Source organism: Herpailurus yagouaroundi, unplaced genomic scaffold, assembly GCF_014898765.1.
Source record: "Herpailurus yagouaroundi ecotype Mexico unplaced genomic scaffold, PumYag 166, whole genome shotgun sequence".
In the NCBI taxonomy this organism is placed as follows: Eukaryota; Metazoa; Chordata; class Mammalia; order Carnivora; family Felidae; genus Herpailurus; species Herpailurus yagouaroundi.
In genome coordinates, this window is record NW_024412407.1 from 36071215 (window position 1) to 36077890 (window position 6676).

The 6676-nt window shown below is 47.2% G+C and overlaps 1 protein-coding gene across 2 annotated transcripts in view; it reads right to left on the reverse strand.

Annotated features, from left to right (window-relative positions):
- The window catches only part of ETV6 (ETS variant transcription factor 6), a 260671-nt gene that overhangs the window by 105737 nt on the left and 148258 nt on the right, over positions 1–6676 (reverse strand). The gene's annotated exons all lie outside the window — the stretch shown is intronic.

Genomic DNA, 6676 nt, shown 5'->3' on the forward strand with positions numbered 1-6676 from the left:
TTACAAGGGCTGGAGGCACAGGAAGACTCATGGGGACAAGGCGACAGTGCTTGTTTTTAGGAAGCCTAAGGAAGCATCTGGGATGCCGTAAAGGATGGGTGGCAGTAAAGGAGACTGGGCACCAGTGACCTTGGTGCGCATGAGACGTTCAGATCACTTGGAAAATTTTAACCTGTATTAGCCCATTCTCTCCTCAGGCTACATGGATAAAAATGTCTGTGGGTAGCTGTCTCCTCTTCTTCCTCTCCCCTCCCCCCCTGCCTTTAGTTAATTGCAGCTGTGGTCAAGGGCCTGCAGCCAAAAGTCCCACAATGCACCCCTCCACAGGAAGTTCCCAAGATCTCTTCCTGAACAGGAAATTTCCTGTGGTCCAACAGACATTCCTCTCAGCGTTTATCACTCACATACATTTGTTTTGGCAGATACTGGGTCTTGGGTAAGAACAACAAGAGACGGTTGGAGGGAAGGCTACCTCAGGAAAAAAAAAAATGCAGTTATTGTCAGGAGAAGAAAGTGTGACTGAATCAACTCCTATCTCAAAGGAAAACAAATACTACCAAAATGGACCCGAGAGAGCTGACATGTGTGAGAATGTGCGTGCCACTCACACAGCTGTGCCACATTCCGATTTTAATTGCGACTCAGAGTGAAGGTAGGTGGGGGCCAACTTCAAAGCATTTGGCAAACTTCACTCCGTGAAATTCTGGTTCTTCTACACATCATGGCTACCATGTGACTGAGACTTTAAACTTTTCTGCAGCGTCCTTAGACGTGTGCCCTAATGTAACTTGTTCCCTCATGACAAGAAGCCTTTCAATCTGCCCAACTTCCAGCCACCAGCATACCCTTTCTGGAGTGGCTCACAAGCCGATATTCCACACTCGTGTGGCTTCTCTGTAGACGAGTCTACAATTCTGGAGCTACAACGGGCGACAGGAGAAAAATGCGAGTAGTCGAGCATTAGCAGTATCATTCTCCTTCCTAACTGGCCTGACATCTCTCTTACAACCCACCTTTCACATAGTTCCCGAAAAGGAATGTATCACTTCCCCGCCTGAAACCCGTCAATGGCTCCCCGTAGATTCTGGGGGAGAAATTCAATTCTTCAGCTTAGCCCAGCAGGCCCTTCAGGTCTATCTTTCCGGTCTTATTTTCTATCACACCCCTTTGCTCCAGCCACCAGCTGCTGCTTGTTTCTAGAACCGATCTTCATTTCTTTGCTTTCCTCAGACTCCTTCTACTTTCCTTCACAACCCAGCTTAAACACTTACTCCTTTCCGAAGTCAACTGCTTCTCCTCTGTGGGTCAATGACATGATACACAACCCCAACCACCCTATATTCTGATTTGCTGGTTAGTCATCTGTCTTCCCCAAGAGGTGACAAGTTCCTCAAGGCCAAGAACTATTTTACCTTCTTATTTGTCTTTGGAGTCACATAGTAGATAGTTGATGGATATTTGTTAAAAAGCTCATCTTCTGGGGCGCCTGGGTGGCTCAGTCGGTTGGGCGTCCGACTTCGCCTCAGCTCATGATCTCGCAGTTTGTGAGTTCGAGCCCCATGTCCGCTCTGTGCGGACAGCTCAGAGCCCGGAGCCGGCTTCGGATTCTGTGTCTCCCTCTCTCTCCCTGCCCCTCCCCTGCTCTCTCTCTCTCAAAAATAAACATTAAAAAAATTAAAAAATAAATAAATAAAAAAGCTCATCTTCTGCAACCTTTACGTGGTACAGACTACGGGAATGTTCTTTTGTTTCTACTATAAGTTAGGCGATCACACAAAAATGTCTTGTAGCCTAAGCATCCTAGCAACCTTGTAACTTCGTCTTCAAGACCCACAGAACTGAAATCCTTTCCTATAGATTATGCCAACGTGGGATGCCCACTTTCTCCTGAGAGAGCTGTGCATCGCATTGGTCCGACTGATTTTCCATGTGTTTTAGCTGTAGTAAGATACTCGGCTGGCTGCCCCTAGGGCCCCATAATCTTTTCAGCTGGACTTATTTAACCCCCTTTCTGTAAGTCCAGCTCCACCCAAACTCCAGGCCCAATCCTCTCCTTTATCAAGAGGAAGCTTGGGACCAGTTGTTCAGGGAAATCAGTAGTGAGTCACCACTACTGCTGGCTTTACTGGGCCTTGCTCTGTCACCCGGAAAAAAAGGTCTTTGCTGTAATGGGGTCCCTTATCTGGGTTTCCCACCCAGCCCTATCTTCCAGTCCTTCTCCATAACACAAGTCCTATGGCTGAATCCCAGTTGCTATGGCTGGGTTTCTGCTGTCTGCTCCTTAAGCTCGCGTTTCCAAAGGTCATGTTAGACATCCCCCACCCCCAACTACCAGCACCTTGCCTCCCGGCCATACTCGCCAACAACTGGTGGTCCTGGCCTTCCTCCCGTTACCTGATACTGAAATTGCCCTAGTTGCCTCCACTCTGTGGACACAGCTGAAGTTTGGGAACTGTGAATTTCTTAAAGAGAGTATCCTTTCAATTCTGTTCCCAGTGCCTGGACTAGTGCTAAGCACACTGCATGAATACAAATATTAGTGCTTGAAAGAACGAACGGCCTCTCAAAAACTGAGCTTTATTGATGGCATGATTTGGATTTGTTGGGAACATCACAGTGGATGGCCAACAGACTATTTCTAGGTTCTTACAGGACAGAAAGGATCTTTCACTGAAGAAAGGACACCTAAATTCCTCTCAAAAAGAAGGAGGTAAAGCCCTATTTCAAGAAATTATCCTGGGGCACTTGGGTGGCTCAATCAGTCGAGCATCTGATTCTTGATTTTGGCTCAGGTTTGTGAGTTTGAGTCCCGTGTCGGGCTCTGTGCTGACAGTGTGTAGCCTGCTTGGGATTCTCTGTCCCTTTCTCTCTCTGCCCCTCCCCTGCTCATGATCTCTCTCTCTCTCTCAAAATAAACTAAAAAAAAAAAAAAAAAAGGATCCCTCAGCACTATTCGATTTCTTAAAACAAAACAAAACAAAAAAAAAGAGAGAGAGAGAAAGAAAGTTTGTAGAGAGGAAAGCTGTCACTTCACAGTCTCAGTGCCTTGAGGGTTCTGGAACGGACAGTATCCAGCGACAGTTCTGGTTTCAGTGGTGAGCGATGGAGAAACATTCGTGTCACCTCTGGGGCTGTCAGTACTTTTAATACAACACTTTTCGTAACACTCGGGGAGGGTTGGACAGCTGTTTCCACTCTTTTATTCCTACTCACGGGGCTGGGAATTAAAAGGTCTGGGCTCAAGTCCTTTCTCTGCTATTGACTTCCTTGATGAGCCTGGACATGTCACCTCACTCCAGGGTCCGTTTCCTCATCTGAAGACGGGGGATAACACCACCCAGCTTGCAGCGGTTGGGAGGGCTAAAGGTAACGGTAAGTGTCACCGGGCTGGTGCACAAGGGGGCAAAGGTGAAAATGGCACATAACAGGTGGATGTGAATCTTGGACAAGGAGCAGAAGATGATGCAGTGTGGTGGGCTCTTCTCCCTTCCTTTCTGGCATGCACATAAAAGCCTACAGCTCAGTCTATCCTCTGGTCCTGGATGTATCTTAGTTTTTTCCTTTCTTTCTTTATATCACTAGTTTTTTTTGTTTTTGTTTTTTAAATGAGTTTCATATATGATGTCCTCTCCTTCTTTCCAGGACAGTCCCTGAACCAGAGGCTGAGGTGTTTGCGGCTCATCTGTGCCAAGTGGCATCTTGATTCAGGGGCAAAGGGGAAAATCTGGAGAAGGTGGCCGAGGTCGTCCGATCATCATCTGCCGAGGGAATGCACTCGCTGCTGTGGCCGTGCAGATCGAAGTCCCCATGTTATTTTTCTAGGCTTTTGGAAGTTGCGCGAAGAGATAGGGGTGGAATGCCCCTTTGCGTATTTGCGAACATTCGGTGAGTCCTTACTATGTGCCAGGCCCTGGACCAAGTGAATGGTTTTCAGGGTGTCAATCATTAGAACTCTGTTATGACCTGCAAGGCTCCTGGCTGTAAGTCAAGGTGTTCCCTTTGGCTCTGTGAAGTCTCCAATCGGTGGCCTGATTTCCTTGGAGTCCCTACCAAGGCCAGAACAGCTGGCGTTCCTCTCCTAGCACGACTCCGGTCCCAAGGACAAGCAATTGGAGGCAGGATGTTTTGTGAGGAAGGTTCTGTGCTTGAGGCGCTCCGGCGACCGGTGAACTGACGGACCTACCATTCTTCCACCTCAGGCCTTCTTCAGTTTATCCGTGTTTAAATTTATATTTTAAATATACTCCGCTTTAACTGTTCCTGCCTTATTTTTTTTTTTACAAATATTACACTCTGAGGTTCAATTTGGAGGAAGCAATCTCAGAAATTAAAAAAAATTTTTTTTTAAAAAGCATAGATGCAGCTCCTATCCAACGAAACAATTAAAAACACCCATGCACACAGATTACTCTTAGACCGCTGGTGCACACGGAACCTTAAACAATGGAATGTTATGCAAATGACACAGTATTTGTGCCATCTTCTAGAAGGGTGCTGTGGACATTAAAGAATGGTTGTTTCGGTCAGCTCAACAGTCACAAAACACAGCAAGTCATGTAAGACCATTTATTAAGCTTTGTGGACAGTTACACTGAAAGTAGAGGACAGGATTCTTTTCTGTGAAGTATTCACTGCCAAATGGGAAGGGAAAAAAAACCAATAAATGTATGCATCAATAGCAAATACCATTGACGTCTGCATGGAAAGATAACTAGACACAATTTGTTTCCGGGAACCACCAAGCAAAATAATGGCTTTCTCCTGCCAAAATCCAGACTCCTAATGATACCAATGCCCACAAACCCGGGATGACCGTTTTATCTTAAACAGCCATACAAAATAGGCAATGGTATAGCACAAGACTAAAATAACCTGAAGGGATTAAACGCTTAGGTGCAATGAAACCCACGGGTATGAGAATCGGGGGTCCGGAGCAAAGCTGACCTCTCTACTCCCTGAGTATTTCTCCTTCAATTCCATAGCTAGCACTGGGAGGCTATTTTTAATCCCCGGGCATTAGGCAGCTGAGTCTGGTTAGAATAAGATATCTGAATATGGAGGCACCAAATGCCTGGAGCTCACGCTAGAAACGTTGCTTGTACCCAAGCAGCTGGGCTGAGGATGCACGGGCTCCTGAGATTTCCCACCAGAACGGTCAAACTAGTCCTGGGCTTACAGGTCAGACAGGGGCCGGTTTGGGAGGTAGCATCTTCCCTGTCTTTGAGTTTAGCCAGCGTCCAGTTCCAAGAACTATTTTAAGTGCACTCTTAAAAGCTGCTTCTATCCTCACACCCACACTGAGGTTAAGGATGGAGAGAGGGAGTGAGAAAGGGAGAGGGGAGGGAGGGAGGCTGATTGATTGACTGGGCTTTACTGCTCTTTCCCTGATTTCCGTGGGTTCCCATTGTGCTTCTAAGAAAGCAGGATTCAGCGGGCGTCAGTGCTCTGGGCTATATTTATACCCATCCAGCTGCCCAGTTGCTGAGCTCTTCACAATTACAAACAGCAGGAGAACAAGATGCCTTCCAGGGGGACCAGTTTCTCATGGTATTTATTCTAGATTTCTCTGAGATGACCTCAGCATTCCTATCTTCTTGATGAAGTTGGGGTGGGGGGAGTGAAGGAAAAGAAAAGAGTCAGAGCTGGTGGGCACAGTTCTCTGGCGCCAATGCAAAAAGAGCATTATGTCTTCCAGGCATAAATGGGGAAGGCTGCTGTTCTGCCTGGGCTTTATTTGCCATTCAGCTGCGTTTATGCCTGGAAAACAGACTGAAGGGTCCCACAGTGCTACACGGAGGAACTGTGAGTAGAGGTACCCACTCATCCCTGGCTTTATTTCCCACCTCCTGAGAGGCGACACAGAGCAAAAGGTAATATTAAGAGGAGAAGGGAGGTATTCCACTGGCTTTGGAATCTAATCTGGATTGAATTCTGACTGGCACTGTCCATTTGTGTGAGCTTGAGTAATTTACGGGAGTTCTCGGAGCCTCGCCTCACCTAATAGTCCCTTCAGAGAGTTACTGTTGGTCTGGAATTGAGACAGCATGTGGAAGGAAGAGGAGGCCTGTATTAGCTTCCTTTGGCTTATGTCTAAAACACCTTCTACAGCCCCGGCCAGCCCAGTCCGGAACATAACGTCCTCCGGGCCAGGCACCTGTGGTGAGCAACCCAAAGCTGTACAAGCAAAGCAGCTAGGCAAATAGGAGGGCTACACCACTCACTTACCAGCAAGTAAGCCTCTCATGCGTTCGCTTCATTTATCTTTTTTTTTTTTTGGTTTTTAATTTTTTTTAACGTTTATTTATTTTTGAGAGAGAGAGAGACAAAGCACAAGTGGGGAAGGGGCAGAGAGAGAGGGAGATACGGAATCCCAAACAGGCGCCCGGCTCTAAGCTGTCAGCACAGAGCCCCACGGGGGCTCAAACCCATGAACCTCGAGATCATGACCTGAGCCGAAGTCGGACGCTTAACCGACTGAGCCACCCAGGCGCCCCTCACTTCGTTGATCTTAACAGAACCTTCTCCAGGGCCCTGATGAGGATTAAATTAGCTAGCAGATGGAAAAGTGCTTAGGACAGTGCCTGGCACGCAGTTAGCATGCAGTAAGGGCTGGCTATTGTTATTTTCCCAACGGAAAGCCCGGATCATTCTCCATTGTTCCAACACCAAGTATGGA